The 19,178-nt window shown below is 37.1% G+C and overlaps 1 pseudogene; it reads right to left on the minus strand.

Annotated features, from left to right (window-relative positions):
* Positions 1 to 16,920: 16,920 nt before the first annotated feature.
* LOC105712340 (protein THEMIS2-like) lies at positions 16,921 to 18,883 on the minus strand (annotated as a pseudogene).
* Between the last annotated feature and the right edge of the window lie 295 nt (positions 18,884 to 19,178).

Genomic DNA, 19,178 nt, shown 5'->3' on the forward strand with positions numbered 1-19,178 from the left:
GCCCTCACTATTTTTTTTTTTTTTTTAATTTATTGCATTTTAGGTTTTGGGGTACATGTGAAAAACATGCAAAGTTGTTGCATAGGTGCATTCATGGCAGTGTGATTTGCTGCCTCCCTCCCCCTCACCCATATCTGGCATTTTTCCCCATGCTATCCCTCCCCAACTCCCCCCCCCCGCTGTCCCCCCCACTCCCCCGCAACAGACCCCCGTGTATAGTGCTCCCCTCCCTGTGTCCATGTGTTCTCCTTGCTCAACACCCTCCTACGAGTGAGAACATGTGGTGTTTGGTTTTGTGTTCTTGTGTCAGTTTGCTGAGAATGATGGTTTCCAGGTTCATCCATGTCCCTACAAAGGACGCGAACTCCTCATTTTTAATGGCTGCATAATATTCCATGGTGTATATGTGCCACATTTTTCCTGTCCAGTCTATCATCGATGGGCATTTGGGTTGGTTCCAGGTCTTTGCTATTGTAAACTGTGCTGCAATGAACATTCGTGTGCATGTGTCCTTATAGTAGAATGATTTATAATCCTTTGGATATATGCCCAGTAATGGGATTGCTGGGTCAAATGGAATTTCTATTTCTAGGTACTTGAGGAATCGCCACACTGTTTTCCACAGTGGTTGAACTAATTTACACTCCCACCAACAGTGTAAAAGTGTTCCTATTTCTCCACATCCTCTCCAGCATCTATTTTCTCCAGATTTTTTAATGATCGCCATTCTAACTGGCGTGAGATGGTATCTCAATGTAGTTTTGATTTGCATTTCTCTAATGACCAGTGATGATGAGCATTTTTTCATATGTTTGTTGGCCTCTTGTATGTCTTCTTTTGTAAAGTATCTGTTCATATCCTTCGCCCATTTTTGAATGGGCTTGTTTGTTTTTTTCTTGTAAATCTTTTTTAACTCGTTGTAAATTCTGGATATCAGCCCTTTGTCAGATGGGTAGGCTGCAAAAATTTTTTCCCATTCTGTTGGTTGCCGATTCACTCTATTGACTGTTTCTTTTGCCGTGCAGAAGCTGTGGAGTTTGATTAGGTCCCATTTGTCTATTTTGGCTTTTGTTGCCAATGCTTTTGGTGTTTTGGTCATAAAGTCCTTGCCTACGCCTATGTCCTGAATGGTTTTGCCTAGGTTTCCTTCTAGTGTTTTTATGGTGTTAGGCCTTATGTTTAAGTCTTTAATCCATCTGGAGTCAATTTTAGTGTAAGGTGTCAGGAAGGGGTCGAGTTTCTGCTTTCTGCATATGGTTAGCCAATTTTCCCAACACCACTTATTGAACAGGGAATCCTTTCCCCATTGCTTGTTTTTATCAGGTTTGTCAAAGATCGGGTGGTTGTAGATATGTTGTGTCACCTCCGACGCCTCTGTTCTGTTCCATTGGTCTATATCTCTGTTTTGGTACCAGTACCATGCTGTTTTGATTACCATAGCCTTGTAGTAGAGTTTGAAGTCCGGTAGTGTGATGCCTCCTGCTTTGTTCTTTTTGCTTAGAATTGACTTGGCTATGCGGGCTCTCTTTTGGTTCCATATGAAGTTTAAGGTGTTTTTTTCCAGTTCTGTGAAGAAGGTCATTGGTAGCTTGATGGGGATAGCGTTGAATCTGTAAATAACTAAGATCAAAGCAGAATAGAAGGAGATAGAGACACGAAAAACCCTTCAAAAAATCAATAAATCCAGGAGCTGGTTTTTTGAAAAGATCAACAAAATAGACAGACCACTAGCCAGACTAATAAAAAAGAAAAGAGAGAATAACCAAATAGATGCAGTAAAAAATGATAAAGGGGATATCATCACAGATGCCAGAGAAATTCAAACGATCATCAGAGATTATTACAAACAACTCTATGCACATAAACTAGAAAACCTGGAAGAAATGGATAAATTCCTGGACAGTTGCCTCCTCCCAAGCCTAAACCAGGAAGAAGTCGAAACCCTGAATAGACCAATAACAAGGTCTGAAGTCGAGGCAGCAATTAAGAGCCTACCACCCAAAAAAAGCCCAGGTCCAGATGGGTTCACAGCCGAATTCTACCAGACATACAAAGAGGAACTGGTACCATTCCTACTGAAACTATTTCAAATAATCCAAAAAGAAGGAATCCTTCCCAAATCATTTTATGAGACCAACATCATCCTAATACCAAAACCCGGCAGAGACTCAACAAGAAAAGAAAATTACAGGCCAATATCCATGATGAACATAGATGCAAAAATCTTCAATAAAATACTGGCAAGCCGATTGCAACAGCACATCAAAAAGCTTATCCACCATGATCAAGTAGGATTCATCCCGGGGATGCAAGGCCCTCACTATTTTGTGCCTGGCTCACCCTTGGCAGACATAGGATCCTGGCCAGTAGAATGAGTGGAGCACAGCCTCCAAGGCTGAGTGGGTGGAACAACCCCAGCAGACCAAAGCAAAACAAACCAAAACAAAACCAGACCACCGCCAAAGAGGTTTTTGGCTGGAAAAGCGACACCCTAAAAATCCTTTGACACAAGGATTACACTAAACTTTGATTAGAACAATATTTCTTTGCTCTTAGGCCATCTGGAATGATTTTAAGAATTAGATCTGTGAATTAGCACTGCCTAGGAATGCTATGTTGTTGTATAATTATTCTACTCGCATCAAAATAATGTGTGGGCTTATAGCAGTCAGGATGTTCATGCAATTTATATGTACTTTTTCCTAAAATAAAATGTATTGTAATTTTTAGAAAATATCCCCAACTCCACAAATGTTCATATATCAAATTGTCAATTAATGTTATGTTACTACATTTTTCAAAACAATCCATGCAGAGTAGCATCCTGATTTCTTGTTGGTACTCCAGAATGATTTAGCTATTAGAGTAAATTATAGATGATTTGTTTTCTAAGCACTAGAGCTATCCATTTTGAAGGAAAGGCACAGGAATATCATTCCCTATATTTTCAAACTTAGGATGTATTTGTGTTACTTAATAAATGTTGAAATATATAAGAATAAAACTCAATGTACCTTTGATGCCTTAATTCTACAGTTGCTTTTATATATCAATAAACTTATTATTTCTAATCTAAATTGAGTTAGAATGTTATTAATTTAAAATGTAAATCAATCCTTCTGCATAAGAATAATCTCATGACATTTATTTCTCTGGTCAAAATGTATTAAGAAAGAAGCATGATGTTTGTAATTAAGGAAAACTCTGGCAACTATATTCCTGGGTTAAATTTCTACTGCATTACCTTCTAGCCAGGTGACATTGTACAGGCCACTTAATATCTTTGTGCCTGAGTTTCTAAATCTGTAAAATGTGGATAAAAATAGAGTTGCTTTGAGGATATAATAAGTATATATATATATGCATACTCAAATGTATATATATACTCATTTCATACCACACACACATGTGTATATATATATACACATATGTGTATGTGTGTGTGTGTATATGTGTGTGTATATATATATATATATATATATACACATACACATGGCACTGTAAGAAAGTTGAAAAGAAATTATTCTTACATAGAGCATAAAACACCTAAAAATTTACTTAGGCATTGTTATAATAAGTAACACAAAATCATATGATAGTGTCACTGAATCTATTAAGCACATATTAGGTGCTCAATATATGTATAATACTGGCACAGAAGTGGAGACATTCTACTAGTAATGTGTACATTTTTATTTTCCTGAAATGGTTTATGATTAACAGAAAAAAAGTCCTATAAAATAAAAAACTACCTTCAATATTCTTATCCCTTCTAGATCACACTTTCCTCATCTAGAGATAGTAATGCAATGTACCTTGTAGTGTTATTTTGAAGAATATGTGACATAACACATTTAAAGGCCTGAGCGGAGAGCCTGCTATATGTCTATTTTCAAAATAAAGACTTCTATTATTCCCAGCATGGTTATATAACATGCTACTTTCCTAAACACTTTTCTAAAAATAGAATAAAACATCTGTAGGACATGAGTTATGTGACTGTCTAAAGCTCAGAATAATCTCTTTTTAAATGGAAATACTAATATCCATTATTGCTCTTTTGGGAAACTCGAAATGGGATGTATTTTTTTTTCTCTGTGACTGTTGCAGATATACACCCAAATGCTTTGAATTATCCAGTAGGTTAGTGTATTATTTAACTACTGTCTCTGAGGAAAGGAAAAGAATTGCTATGGATAAAATAAAGAATATATTCATGGCAAATCTTTTCAGTACAAGAACATATAAATACATGCATACATATCTATTATGATGTTTACTTTGTTTTCCTTCTCATGCATACATATCTATTATTATATTTACTTTGTGCTCTTATATTATATTGACTAAACCATAAGAAACATTATATAATTTATATAATTATCTTATACAATTATAAACATTTCTCTATGGATTAAATAGGATAAGAGTAATAGTGCTTACATAGTTTGTTTACTCACACTTTCCTTTCTCAAAATTAAACTGTATTAAAAGAGAAAATTTTAATTAAATCTATTTGATATTGTGCATTCGAGTATCAGACAACTTAATAGATGTCTGATTACTTATATTCCATTTCTACTAATATCCTACATATCATTTGCTTATCACTCTAGAAAAACCTCCATTATAAATAAAGGAAAACTAAAAATGTTATACTTTACTCCATAATGAAGGCGAAGTATAGTACATAGAAAAAAAATTGGAGGCATTTAATGATTTCTACAAAAATACTATTCTGCTTGTTTCACAGCTTTTTCTGCATTTGGCAATCACAATTATGAATATACTTTTGTTTTATGCATGGCCAAAATACAAGAAATTACTCATCCTTCTCCCTTATGAATAATGCCAATCATTATAAATAGTGAAATAAACTGTGTTGCTTCATGCTACATGTTAACATTTGACATTCTGGAAAAAATGATACACAGTTTTTCTGGAGTCTCTAAACTTTTGAAAACTGGCAGTTTTGAGGCATTAGTCAGAATGATGAGTTTGTTTAGATCACACTCAAAAAACGTACTTCTCTAGGACCCAGAAAATACAGTTTTTATTCTTGAGAAGACATTAATAATACCCCAATCCATCTTTATATTCTTGCAAGGTTTTACGGATCTGCATAGCTTCTCCATAAAGTGAGCAGTCTACAGACAACAAATTTAAAAATTATAGACCAAAAAGATAAAGTAATCTTTCCAAGGTCACACAGGAGTCAGGTAGAAGCCAAGAAAAATTAAGTTGTTATAATCAGCTAATTATTGGCAGAGATATTAAACTCTATTTATTATACCAAACAGAATTAATTTCCTGCTAATAAACTGGCTAGATTGCAGAGGACTTAACTGACAAAGCTAATATATGGTAACCTATATATGTAATTGATTAAATTTTGTGCTCATTTAAAGAAAAGACATTTTGCTAAGAGTATGACACATATGCTAATAGTGAGAAAACCTACTGTTTGAACCTAACTTCCTCTTTAAACTGATCAAAAAATATTTTTTAATTCATGTGAGAGATTTAGATTAGGTAAAAAATGACCATTTTCAATATAAAAAAGATTCTAAAATATTTCCACAAGAAGGCTAGAAGAAAAAAAGAGATTCGGTTCAGTCCTTTTTCACAAAGTACAAGCATTTTAGGGAAATTTCATTTTATGTTTTAAAAAATCTTCTTTACATTGGCTTTGAATATATAAAGAACTACTGCATAGAAACAAATGAGGTGGGCAAAAAAAGTTATTTTTTTAAATATAGATTCAAGAGTGATATAACTTTCCAAGAAGAAAGGAAAGAGGCTACAACGGTTGCCTGAAGGTCTAAGATTTTGACCTTATCAGTGAAATTATACCTATAAGAATACAAACATATTATGAGAGCAAACTCAGGGCCTTTCTCTAAAACCAGGTTGACAATCTGGGAAGTAAGCAAAGAATAAATGCTTAAAGGCACAAGATTGAAACAAAGCATGAAAATGCTAAGGGAAGCCAATGAGATAGACCTATAGCCAATTCAGAGAAACTATATTGTCAAGAAGCTGTTTTTCATATCCAAAAACAATTATGACTGAATCAAACAGGGACTCTTTCTGTGGTCATTTTCCTTTTTTCAGATGTGGAAGTCAGAAGCGTCAGGTAAAGCCCAGCCACATGCTTGTCTAGGACCTGAAAAGCCATCAAAGCCGAAACACAAAGTAGATTCAGAAAGTCTCTCTGTTATAAGGGCTAAAACAGAAGTTAGACAAAATGACTTTATTTGACAGGAACTGGCCACATTTCTTCCTCCCACTTTGCAGACCGCAGGATCACTAAATCATGTTTCAAATGTTTACCAGACAGCCTACAACAGGGAGAAAATCACCATGACCATCTGTATTCAGTATAAAGGATCTTAACAAAATTAATGCTTAAATTCAGAACTAATAGTCTAAAGCACCTCCTATTTTCAAAAGATAAATATGTATCTATGAAAATAGTATGTAATGGAAAAGAGAATAAAAAAACATAGCATGAAGAGATGTCATACATTTGAATGCAGAGACAATCAAGGCACTCTTTAGATAGCACTATAGAAAATTTCAGGAACAGATTATGTATCTGTATATACATAGTACTGCAAATTTGGCATGTTTACTTGTTGAAGCAAGGGAGACAACAAGATATGAAAATCCCAGAGTAAGAAGGTGTAAAAAGGGACATGTGATTAGATGGGGGCTTGTGTTAAGTAATCTGGGGGAGAATTCAAAGAAGTAGAAATTAGGTTTTGTTTTTGAGTGGTCTCAGGAAGGGAACTAGGGACCTCTTTATTTTTTTTTTTTAATTTATGGAGCAAGGGAAATGGAGTTTGCTACACCCTAACAGGTTAAAGAACTGGCAGCAGTCACATTTACTGGCAGAAGCTGGGATGGAGGGGTTGTTGGTCTTCCTTGTGGTGCTCGTAGTGTTTTTGTTTTCATCTGTGTAGACCTATGATTATGAAGCATTCTTATTCTTACATGCTCCATCCTGGGCATGGAATGCACTTGTCTAATCTTAGCATTCTGTGAAATTGTAGATGTTTTAGCAGAGAAACAACACAGTCCAGCTACCCAAGCCAGCTCCCAGGGGAAAGTTGCTGGGGCTGCTTTTTTCTTTCTTAAGAATTAGTCCAAGAATGGGAAACTACAGAGAAAGAAGACAGAGAAAAACAATGAGAACAAATTATGGCTATTGAGGGCTCTGAACAGAGATTTATCTCCTAGTAAAGACAAATGGAGTAAAAACAATGATCAAAGTTATAATAAGGAAAAATTATGCTCATGAAGAATCACAAAATCAGCATTAAGAGAGGGTTATACTTACAAACAAAAATTATTTAAAAGTTGCAGCTTCAAGTTTTATTGCAATAGATATCAGAATTTTAAAAATAAAGACTTGTTTGATTATACAGTCATATATTTACAAAGGAAGATAACTGTGAAAGGCTTTTATATTCTTTGCCAAAAAAAAAAAAAAAAACAGAAAAAAGAACTTAGTCACTGAAGTTTAAGAACATTAAATATATCATTCAAAATGTTTTTAAAACTCAAAAATATCTACTTAATATTTGAAATAAATAATTAAATCAGGGCATATTTATACTGGTATAGCCAAAGTAATAGGATAAAATAGAAAGATTGGCTACAAAATTGAGAAAATATATGTATTTTGTGTAAATGACATTTTAATAGATGGTAATGGGAGAAATAATATAAAAATAATAAAAAGACAATTAGTTAAATATTTAGGAAAAATTATAATACATACAATTGCAAGGTATTTTGAACTGGCTGCACCATGGACTACACCATGGTAACCTCTTTGACCCACATGTACACCTCCTGATGGACTTCTAGAGCCAGAAAGTCTGAGTCAGCCTTGTGTCACTGGATGCTGCGGCCTGATTAAATGACCTTGCAACATTCTGCCATTGTTCCTGCCTCAACCGCTCCTGCCTCAACTGATAAGCTAACTTTTTGACACTGGACCTTGAACCTTGTGACACCCCCCCACCCCCTGGAAACACCTCCCCAGCTTGAAAAAACTGGTGAACAGTAACTTTGGTAATGTTCCACTGCCTACCCCAAACCTATAAAACCAACTCCTATCCCACCACCATCTGCTGACTCTCATTTCGGACTCACCCTGCCTGCACCCCGGTGAATAAACAGGCTTGTTGCTCACACAAAGCCTGTTTAGGCGGTCTCTTCATTTGAAGCGTGCTTAACAATGATTACTACACTTCATTTAAACTAAAATAAAATCCAGGTGAATAAGAGTTATATGTAAGGAAGTAAAATGAAAAAAGAAGTAAATACTGGTATATATGTATCTGGTGATGCTGCACAGACCTTTCTAGTTGTTAAAAAAGTGGTGAGAACTTGAAAAACAAATAACTTGATTGAAAAATTTGTGTAAAACCTTTATACATATACCATATCAAAGAGCACAGTCAAAGAAATGTTTTAAAACAATCTGATAAAAAACATTTAAAAAATATAACAGTAGCAAAAATACACTAGTAATATCCAGAGTTAAAGATAAATGATGTTAAAAAATAATACCTCAAATAGAAAAATGGAAAAAGATACATGCAACTGGTACTCTGAAGCAGTAATAGAAATGGCATCCAAATACCTGAGAAAAACAACCTCATTACACCTAAAGAAACACAAATTAAGTCATCACCACAAGATGATCTGATTGCAGTGGCATAGCACTTACAAATAAAGATTAACTGTACATGGCAATAAACTCTCCTTAGATGAGTATAGCAACAGGTGTCAAATCACTAAATATAGTCACAAATTTTCATCCAAAATTCCTACTTCTCAAAACCTATTTTAAGGAAATAATTAGATGTGTGCACAGAAATATACATAGGAAATTGAAAGCAGAACTATTTATAATTGTCAAACATTGTCAATTAATGAAAATTCCAATAATAGGTGAATTTGAAAATAAATACATCAGCATTGTGCAATAATGCAAAATTGTGTTGCATAAATATATATTTAAATCAGATACATTGTTATTATTTTAAGAAATCACAAAGTGCAAGAGAATGTAAACTTAATGTATAGAAACAATGTATATACAATATATTCGCAATACAGATATATTTACTTATGGAAAAATGTTTAATAAAATAAAATGAAACATTCTTAATAGTTTTCAATGTAGCAAACTTTTAACCAATTTAATTACTTCCAATGTTAATTACATATGATTTCTTCACTTAAAAATGTGAATAATAATATATTTTTAAAATTAAAATAAATAAAATAATCATTTTTAAAGTAAGTCTGCTAGTACATTTGGAAACAGGATGATAAAGTGAAGTATGAGTTGTCTCTTAGAAATGGAGATAATATAAACAATCTTTTTTTCTTAGATTTTATGCATAATACTGAATTTAATGCATAACACAATTATAATGACAAATATCATAAATTACAGTGTTAAATTATTCCCATGTTACCCATTTTTCCTTTGAGAAGAAATGCACATATTTTGTATTTTTTTGTACATAATAGCAAATTAGTTGCCACCAAACAAACAACTAAAAAGACATTTCTATTAACTCTATGATAGCAAATCTTCATTACTTCCTAAATTATTTTAAAATCCTGGTCATATCAAAATCAAAGTTGTGACCCCTTCATAGCCACATACTGCTGTTGTCACAGACAATAACTCTACAATACTCAATAACATCATATCCAAATCTGGCACTTGTGGAGTGTTTTTTGGTTTGCTAATTGTTTATTGGTTGCTTTTAATAATAAAATGCTGTTTCTTTACTGGTTTCTTATTCATCTGCCTCTCTCTGGAGTAAAGAAATATCTTACTGTATGTTGTGGAATCAGGCTATTCCCTTCCCTCTGAGCGCCCCTAACTGCTCCTTCAAGGGAGAGGGCTGATCATTTCTCTTTAGCTTGGCTGGGCAGTTATTTCTCATCTTATTGCTGTACTACACATTTCTAAGGAGACCACTTGGTAGTACAATTAAGTCTATCTTTCTCTGATGTAATCTTTCCCTTCCCTGTGTATTTTGTCTTTTAGCTTCTGCTGAGTGCTTTATTAACTTCCTGCTGTAAATCTTCTGAAGGCAGAATGGAGATAATCTAAAATCCTTTTACACGGCCATACAATGGGAAAGAAAGGAGTACAAAATTGTCTGCAGTAGCTACATAGATTTTTCACCCACTCTGTTTCTCCACAGAAGTTTCCTAACTTCTAATTTTCTTTTTCTTGAAGGAACTTTGGAGCTTTTTAAAAGAAATGTATAGAGTCACTATAAAATACTATAATTTTAAAAGACAGCTGAGTAAATATCATAGAATTTTAAAAGTCAGATTCCATGAATTTCTGTTTATTGTATTTTCTGCCTTAACCATTTATTATCAACACAATGTAATCTGAGCATATCCATAAAAGAGTATATAACAAGAATACCAGATTTAAAAAAAGAAATTCAATTTCTTGTTCTGGTTCTGTTAGCAACTGTTTCAAGATCATGGACATATACCCTAGTACTATTTGCTTTTTCTTCTCCTATATAAAATGAGATTGAGGATACCTACCTAAGAAAATAATAATACATAAGATTTGATTCGTCCATTCTTTGTCCTTTTACTGTTGCTTTGTTTCTACTATATTCCAATATCTGTATTAGGTTCTTGGAAAAAGACCACTTCCATGAGACACCAATTTCTTTTTTTTTTTTTTTAATTATTTTAACTTAAGTTCTGCAATACAAGTACAGAGCATGTAGGTTTTTTACATAGAAATAAGTGCGACATAGTGGTTTGCTGCATCTATCAACCTGTCATCTAGGTTTTAAGCCCCACATATATTAGCTATTTGTCCTAATGCTCTGCCTCCCCTCACCCCTCCCTACCCCTACTGGCTCCAGTATGTGTTGTTTCCCTCCCTGTATCCATGTGTTCTCACTGTTCAACCCCTACTTATGAGTGAGAACATGCAGTGTTTGGTTTTCTGATCCTGTGTTAGTTTGCTGTGAATGATGGCTTCCAGCTTCATCCATATTCCTGCAAAGGACATGATCTCATTCCTTTTTACAGCTGCATAGTATTCAATAGTATATATGTACCACATTTTCTTTATCCAGTCTATCATTGGTGGGCATTTGGGTTGGTTCCATGTCTTTGCTATTGTAAATAGCGTGCAATAAAACATACATGTTCATGTGCCTTTACAGTAGAAAGATTTATGTTTCTTTGGGTATACATCTAGTAACTGGATTGCTAGGTCAAATATTATTTCTGGTTCTAGGTACTTCAGGAATTGCCACAATGTCTTCCACAATGGCTGAAATAATTTATATTCCCACCAACGTGTAAAAGCCTACCTACTTCTCCACAGCCTCTCCAGCATCTGTTGTTTTTTGACTTTTTAATAATCTCCATTCTGACTGGTGTGAGATGGTATCTCATTGTGGTTTTGATTCGCATTTCTCTAATGATAAGTGATGTGGAGCTTTTTTTTTCAAATGTTTGTTGGCTGCATAAATGTCTTCTTTTGTAAAGTGTCTGTTCATACCCTTTCCGTACTTTTTCATGGGTTGTTTACTTTCTTCTTGTAAATTTGTTTAAGTTTCCTGTAGATTCTGGATATTAGACCTTTGTCAGATGGGTAGACTGCAAATATTTTCTCCCATTGTGTAGGTTTCCTGTTAACTCTGATGATAGTTTTCTTTTGCTGTGCAGAAGCTCTTTAGCGCAATTAGATCCCATTTGTTAATTTTGACTTTTGCTACAATTGCTTTTGGTGTTTTCATCATGAAGTCTTTGCTCAAGCCTATGTCCTAAATGGTATTGCCTAGATTTTCTTCTAGGGTTTTTACGGTTTTGGATTTTACCATTGGGTCTTTAATAAATCTCGAGTTGATTTTTGTATAAGGTATAAGGAAAGGATCCAGTTTCAGTTTTCCGCATATGGCTAGCCAGTTTTCCCAGCACCATTTATTAAATTTCCCCTTTGCTTGTTTTTCTCAGGAGACAGCAATTTCATAGAGGAGAAATAAAGTGAGAAATTAAAACAACTGGTAAATGTGATCACAGATGTCTCAAAGCAAACTTTAGTCGGAGTTTAAAAGGAGGATTAGGAATATTTCAGGTAACATCAATAGAGTATTCCAGAGACAAAAAAGAAAAGATTCAAAGAAAGATGTAATAAAAGGCATGGTGGTTCAAGGGACTGGTGTGGAGTTCTTTGTGGTAGGAGTTTAGAGACAGATCTAAAGAGAATATTAAGATATAATCACAAAGGTGGACATAAATCTGTGACGGAGCACTGTTATACTAAGCTAAAAAGTGTTAATTGTAACTTTAGGTACTATGTATACCAGGAACAAGATTATCAAAACTTTTAAAGAATGCAATTCTGAAGGCAATATGCAAAATTGAAATTTTTGGTATGGAATTCAACAGAATGTTATCATATTTCAAGCAAAAACTAATGAGGTCTGGAACAGAGGCATTGAAGCAACAATGGAAAGGCTAAAACAGAGTATATAATTACTTTTATTACAGATGATGGGGATTTTTTGTTTAACCCCATGTGAAAAGAAAATAATAAAACACTGAAGAAGAACATCTTGCAATTTTCTGTGTTAATAGAAAAGGTAGGCCAGGCACAGTGGTTCACGCCAGTAATCCTAGCACTTTGGGAGGCCAAGGTGGGTGAATCACCTGAGGTCAAGAGATTGAGACCAGCCTGGCCAACGTTGTCAAACCACATCTCTACTAAAAATATATAAATTAGCCGGGCATGGTGGCATGTGCCCATAATCCCAGCTACTTGGGAGGCTGAGGCAGGAGAATCACCTGAACCGGGGAGGTGGACATTGCAGTGGGCCAAGATGATGCTCCTGCACTCCAGCCTGAACAAAAAGAGCAAACTCCAACTCATAAGGAAAACAAAGATGATAATGCTAATGAAAACCAAGAATACTGGTAGGTCAGCATTACATCATATAACCATGTAACGAATCTAAATATGTATAATCAACTGCTTTTTAATTTGGGTGAGCCACGTTGTGTTAAAGGAATCTAGTCATAGTTCCATTTGGGTATGTCTAAATTTAGGAGGGAAGATGAAATAAGGATAGAAATGACAGGGTCATTGTGTAACTGAGGTTGTACATTAAGAAGAAGTGTTAAGAAAAAATTATTAATGTGAGATAAAAGAAAGCAGAAGACAGGACTTTTAAGGACAACTAGCAATTAAGGGTGGACAGAAAAGAAGGAACAAAAAAATAGTATATGGACAGTTAATATTTTGAGAGAAAGTATCATGAAATATTTTTGTAAATGAGAAAAGAAAGGTATCTCAAAACTATTTACAGAATATGTGAATAAATAGTTACATTAGGTGTCTTAGTCCATTTGTGCTGCTACAAAGGAAGACCTAAGACTGGGTTAATTTATTTTAAAAAAATGTTTGACTCATCGTTCTGCAGGATAAAAAAGAAGCATGGGGCCAACATCTGCTTTTGATGTGGTCCTCAGGAAGCTTCTACTCATGGTGGAAAATAATGAGAAGCTGATGCATGTCGATATCACATGGTCAGAAGGCAGAAGCAAGAGAGGAAAGGGAGGTGCCAGAATCTTTTAAACAACCAGCTGTCTCTGTTACTAACAAGAGTGAGAACAAACTCACTTCCCCGCCCTCCCAGAAAGATTCATGAAAAATGCATCCCCATGATGCAAACACTTTCCATTAGGTCCCACCTCCAATATTAGGGATCAACTTTCAACATTAGGTTTGGAAGGGACCAACATGCAAACTAATATATATATATATATATAGACACACACACATATATAGCATATATATTTATTATATAATAAGCATGGCATGATGTTATTTGCCTGTTTTTTTCTTACACCAGGTTGATGACATCCTCAAGAAATCCTAAGTTATCAAAGGTGATAATTTTGTTATATGTATAAAACAGAAAATAAATATAATTTGCTAAATTCAACAAAGATATCAGGTTCATTTACTAGGCAAAATTCTAGTGACTGGGGAATATATCGCTTAACAAAAACAATGTTCCTCATGAAATTCTAGTTTAACAAATCAGAACACAAAAAGGTAAATAAGTAGATAACATGTCTAGTAAAATGTTAAGAAAAAAATTAAGCAGGTTAAGAAACAGAGAGTGGTGTTGCAAGCATATGCCAGTTTAGTTTGTGTGGGCATGAAAGGTTCCACAGCATATCAGCATTTGGGCACAGACCAGTAAGAAGTGATGATGTGAACCATGTGGATGCCTGCAAAGGCTCTGAGCTGAGGAGTGATTTCATCTAAAGAGCTTTTTAAAAGGATCCTTCTGGCTCCTCTATGATTACTTGATTGTAGGTGGATAGCTAGGGAAGAAATTTAAAGGCTATTTAGAAACAAATTTTAGGAAAATAGTAGTTAGAGATAATGGGATCTTGCTGCAAGTTGGGGTTTCTCAATCTAGGTACTCTTGCCATTTTTGAAGGGATAATTTGTTGCTGTGAGAGATTGCCTGTACTTTGCAGGATGTTTAGTAGTACCTCTAACCTCTACCCATTGAATGACAGTAGCACCCTGATGTTTTGACAAGCAAATATATCACCAGATATTACCCAATAATATGAGTAGGGAGCAAAATCACCCTCAATTGAGAACCACTGATTTCTATAGATAGTGGAGGAGTGAAAGAATGTGTAAATAGATAAATTTCACAGATAAAGCTGAAAGAAATTTCTTGTGAATTGGATAGATACTGTGAGAGAGATGATGCCAAGGTTCCTGACTTGAACAGCTGGATGATTAAATTGTCATTCCTGAGATCTGGAAGACTAAAACTGCAGTGGGAATCAATATATCAGTTTTGGCCTTACTAAGGTTAAAAACAGTTGTAAAAGTACAGTTTAAGGAGAGCTCAGGTTGTGTAAATACATTTGGTTGCTATATGTATAGAGATAGTATTTAAAGCTATAGCATAGATGAACTTTTCTAGAGAATGGGCAGACATAGAAAAGAGAGGATATATTGAGAGAATGAGCTCTGGGCTCTTCCAGTGTTGAGAGCTGGGGAAGATGAGGAAGATCTGCAATGGAGAATGAGCTATCAGGTGTGTGCATGTGTATGCATGCTGATGTGTGTGCTTGATCACCTATTTCCTTTATTATCTCATCTTCTTTTCAGGAGTACAAAAAAATAAAAGGTTAAAAAAAAATTACAATGTAGTCTGAATGAGAGTATTGTGTTATCGAAATTTTTAGTGACAAAACACCAACTTAACTGTGTCTACAGAACATTTTTCTTTTTATATTAGCAACTCCTTCCTTTGGGGAATTGCCCCCTCTCTCCTCATCAAACCCTGTAATTTGGTACTGGCAATGAACCATAATTCCCATCTCTTTAGCTGTAATAAAGATGATCTAACCCAAAATTTTCTGGGCTCAGGAGTTGCTGGCAGCCATTGTGGAAAAATTTTGTGCATTAAAAAAATTCTCTATATATAAAGGGAGTAAATATAGACTGACAGCAGATATCTTAACGGCATCTGATGCTCTGGTCTAGGATCCCTGATGCCAAATAGACTTTCAGCCTTAACAAATTTTGTTCTGATACTAAATATTCATCACATCCTGCCTATTTCAAGTTGGAATTCTCTCACTTGAAACCAAAATCGTTCTGCCTAAAATAACAACACAAAATGAGTAAATAATGCCAAACACTCATCAAATATGTTTCAGTATTATGTAGACAAAACAGAGAAGAAAAAGTTGAATAAGCATGGCATGATGTTACCTATAATTATTTGCCTGTTTTTTTCTTACTCTTGGTAGATGACATACCAAAGAAATCCTAAGTTTTCAAAGGTGAATTTTCTTAAACCCCTAAAAATAGTTTCAAAATGTTGATAGTAAGAGGCACTTGGAATTATTTTATTGGTGTCATAAATTCATATGGAAACAACAAATTTATATTTTATGTGGATGTTTAAAATGTTCTTACCTAAAAAGAGAATTCTAACATTTGAAAAATTAGGATCCACTGCACTATGACATAATTGACCATTTGCTTTTATTTAAAAGTGGGCCAGGCATCGTGGCTCACGCCTGTAATCTCAGCATTTTGGAGACTGAGGTGGCTGGGTCATTTGAGCCTAGGATGTCGAGACCAGCCTGGACAATATGGCAAATTTCCATCTCTATAAATGATACAAAAATTAGCCAGGCATTTTGGTGCTTGCCTCTAAATATACAAAAAAAAATTAGCCGGGTGTGGTGGCAGGTGCCTATAATCCCAGCTACTCAGGAGGCTGAGGCAGACAATTATTTGAACCCAGAAGGTGGGGGTTGCAGCGAGCTGAGACCTCACCCCTGCACTCCAGCCTGAGCAACAGAGTCAGACTCTTGTTTAAAAAAAAAAAAAAAAGAAAAAAAGAAAAGAAAGAAGAAACTTCTATAGCCATTTGTATGCCTCTCTTCTTTTCTTTCTTTTTTTTTTTTTCAGGATGGAATCCTCTTTACGAGAGCCACCGGTATCACCAAGGTTGGTGGCCTCTGATTCTCATCTGCACTCATTGATGGGATAGCTGGGGTTGCAGGATTGAGGAACCCTGCTAGCTACTCTGCATCCCAAGGCTCTGAGGCTGAGGGAGTCATGTGGGAGGTGTTAGGTCCAAACCAGTCCACCCTAAGTAGCAGGAATCTGGAACCTGAAGGAAGCTGGTACAGTGTCCATCAAATCAGTTCCCACAAAGCCATTCCCTGTGCGCAGTTCAGTTTCTATGAGGCCTTGCCCAAGGTCTTTTAGAGGCTTACAACAATTGGCTGGCATCAGATTCCCTGAGAAACAGCAGTTAGGATGCATGGTTCCTCCAGAACTTAGATGGTTTTCTGAAAGCGCTCAAGTATTTCTTCATTATCATGTTCATCATCATCTAGATCCTGTGTTTGGGGTTTAGTGGGCCTGTGGCCCTTCTTGTGGCCAGGAATTTTGTTGTACATACTGGAGCTATCCTTGGTGAACTCTGGCGACGTCTTCGCCTTGGGTTTGGGTAGCACAGGGGGTTGCTGCAATCCTAAGACTTGAGAGGACTTGATGCCTCCCTTCTCGCTGTTATGTCTCCTCTGCCCACTGACGCCCTGACTTTTAGGGGACCTTGGTGGAGGGGCTTGGATCTCACAGGCTGCTAACTTCTGAAGAGTATAATAGAAGGTGTCTGGCAGCTCCTCCACTGTGGCTATGGGCACAGGCCCCCTGGCCGGTCTGGCTGCACCTCGGCCTCCACGACAGTCAGGTCCAGCCACCGGGGAGGGATCTCGAAGCACATCCCAAGCTCAGAGTCCAGGCTGACCACCAAGAAGGGCTCTGTGATCTTCTCCTCCAGCTGCAGACCCAGTACAGCAGTCAGAGGGTCACTGGGGTAACTCGGATCCTTGACCATCACCCTGACCCCAAAAGGCAGTGAGAACTGGGCAATCAGATCCACCAGGCTGTACCACTGGCTGTAACTCAACTCCTCCACGAAGCTGCCAGGGAAGTGGAGGGGCAGCAAGACCCGCTCTGGGTTCTCTGCCTCCTCATAATCGTCACTCAGCCGCTGACAAACCAAGACATCAATGACACTGCCCTGGGCCCTCTAGCCTGTCACCCACAGCCAGGGATGTGAACTTAGGATTTCTCTCTCTGTCTCGCCCTCACGGTCCTTTGTCGCCACCACCTGGAGTGGCTGGCCTGGCTGGAATGCACCCAGGAGGTCATAGGCTGTGGGGAACTCCCTTGGCCGCTGCCATATCTTGCCCTGGTAGGCCCCTGACACCAGGAAGTCCCTGGGCTCCCTGCGGCCCTTGTTTGAGGCCAGGACCCGCCAGGGTGGTGAGGCTAGGCCATATATGCAAAGCCTCTGGCCTCTCTTCAAGGAGCACACCCATGGGCTGAGGAAGATGTGGCACCCTTCAGAAATCTTCAGGATCTCCACGAATAGGGGGAAGGGGCCTTCCAGGGCCAGTACCTCACTCAGCAGCAGAGAGCCACGGGCACCATGGAACCCATGCCTCTGGAGGATTTCGTGTGCACCCTGGACCTCGCCTCCCTTCCACACATGCTGTGGATATCCTCGCAGTCCTACTATTTGAGCTCCAGCTATGACATCGGGGGGAAAGGGTGCTGGCTCTGCAAGGGGGACCTGATCAAGATCACCCAGGTTTGCCTCCAGTATGTGATCTATGAGAACCCGAAGATAACAATGGTGGTCAGGACGATCGACCCCAACTTCCAGGGCCACTTCGTCTCCCTCAAGACTTCTCAGAGCTATGAAACCCTGGAGGAGCTGGTCTTTGACATAGATCAGAGCTCCAAGCAGCAGCTGCCCATTTACATCTTGTCGACCTGCAGGACTGTCACAGAGGGCAGGGTGGTGACTGATGACCAGGTCCTCATTTTTGAGGCCGCGGTGCGGCACCACCACACCTCTTGTGCCCACTGTATCCTGGTCACGGAGGGTGAGCGGGTCATCTTGCACCTGCCCCTAAACCAGAGGGGGCTCTTCAGGATATTGGAACCCAGTGCTCCTCAAACTCTGCTCCAGGTCCTGAAGGAACTGAAGGACCAGCTCTTCACCTGCCCCACCCTGTCCTGGGACCACGTGACCCTGAGGCCCAAGTATGAGATCGAAGCCATCATGCACACACACAGGACCGTCATCAAGATCCCTTCCAACCTGAAGGTCGACGTGGAGGACGTCAACGCCTCCTCCCAGCACATCCACTTCGTCCAACCACTGCTGCTGTATGCCTCTTTTCTTATGCCACTCTTCTTTAATTTGTTCTTTTCCTCAGTAGTCATGTTAATCAGTCCAGAAAAACCAACCTAAATTATCTGATATGTGATGTAAGAGTAATTCTGAATAACTTGAGGAGAAACTTTATGATAGAGAGGAGATTTCTCAACTTGTACAGAAATATAAATGGGACAAGAGAATATAACAAAAATAATCCACAGCCTTAAAGTTGCCAAAGATGAAATTATTAGAAATCAAATAGTAAAAGTTATCATCACATTAAAAGTCATAAGATCATGAAGAGAGTATTTTCAAAGAGGAATTAAGCAACACTATTAGAAATATGCAGTAAAATAGAAT

This window comes from Aotus nancymaae, unplaced genomic scaffold (genome assembly GCF_030222135.1).
Source record: "Aotus nancymaae isolate 86718 unplaced genomic scaffold, 86718_ANA_hifiasm-v0.15.2.pri h1tg000048l, whole genome shotgun sequence".
Taxonomy (NCBI): domain Eukaryota; kingdom Metazoa; phylum Chordata; class Mammalia; order Primates; family Aotidae; genus Aotus; species Aotus nancymaae.